Here is a 358-nt window from a genome sequence, read left to right as displayed (position 1 = left end):
GGTGTCCGCGGTCGGGGAGGGGGCCACCCGCCGCGATGACACGCGGGGCTCCCTCGTCTCCTCCCCACTCTCCCCGGAGCCGGCCCCTCGACCCCTCTCCAAACGGCGAGCCTGCCGCCCCAAAGCCGCGGCTCGAGAACAAAACTTGCCAACTTTCAGACCCGGATGCGTGCGGCCCGCATGGACGCCGCGCCGGGCGCGGGGCTGCCCGTGACATATGCTCGTCACACGCTCGCGACACGGGGACGCCCGCGACGCTTCCAGGCGGGAGCGTCGGGCGGGGAGGGGTCGCCCCGAGACCGCCTCGGCCCCCTCCCCGGAACCAGCGCCCACCCGCTCCCCAGGCTAGGCCCGGGCC

General features: G+C 75.4%; 1 protein-coding gene across 1 annotated transcript in view; it reads right to left on the bottom strand.

Annotated features, from left to right (window-relative positions):
• Positions 1-358, bottom strand: part of LARP1 (La ribonucleoprotein domain family member 1) — a 52,778-nt gene extending 52,420 nt beyond the window's left edge. The window contains exon 1 of the mRNA XM_021706019.1: positions 324-358. The gene's annotated coding sequence lies outside the window, so the exon portion shown is untranslated. The remainder of the gene's footprint in view (positions 1-323) is intronic.

Source organism: Carlito syrichta, unplaced genomic scaffold (genome assembly GCF_000164805.1).
Source record: "Carlito syrichta isolate Samal-C Ts95f unplaced genomic scaffold, Tarsius_syrichta-2.0.1 Scaffold115602, whole genome shotgun sequence".
Classification (NCBI taxonomy): domain Eukaryota; kingdom Metazoa; phylum Chordata; class Mammalia; order Primates; family Tarsiidae; genus Carlito; species Carlito syrichta.
This window is presented reverse-complemented; position numbering and strand designations above follow the sequence as displayed.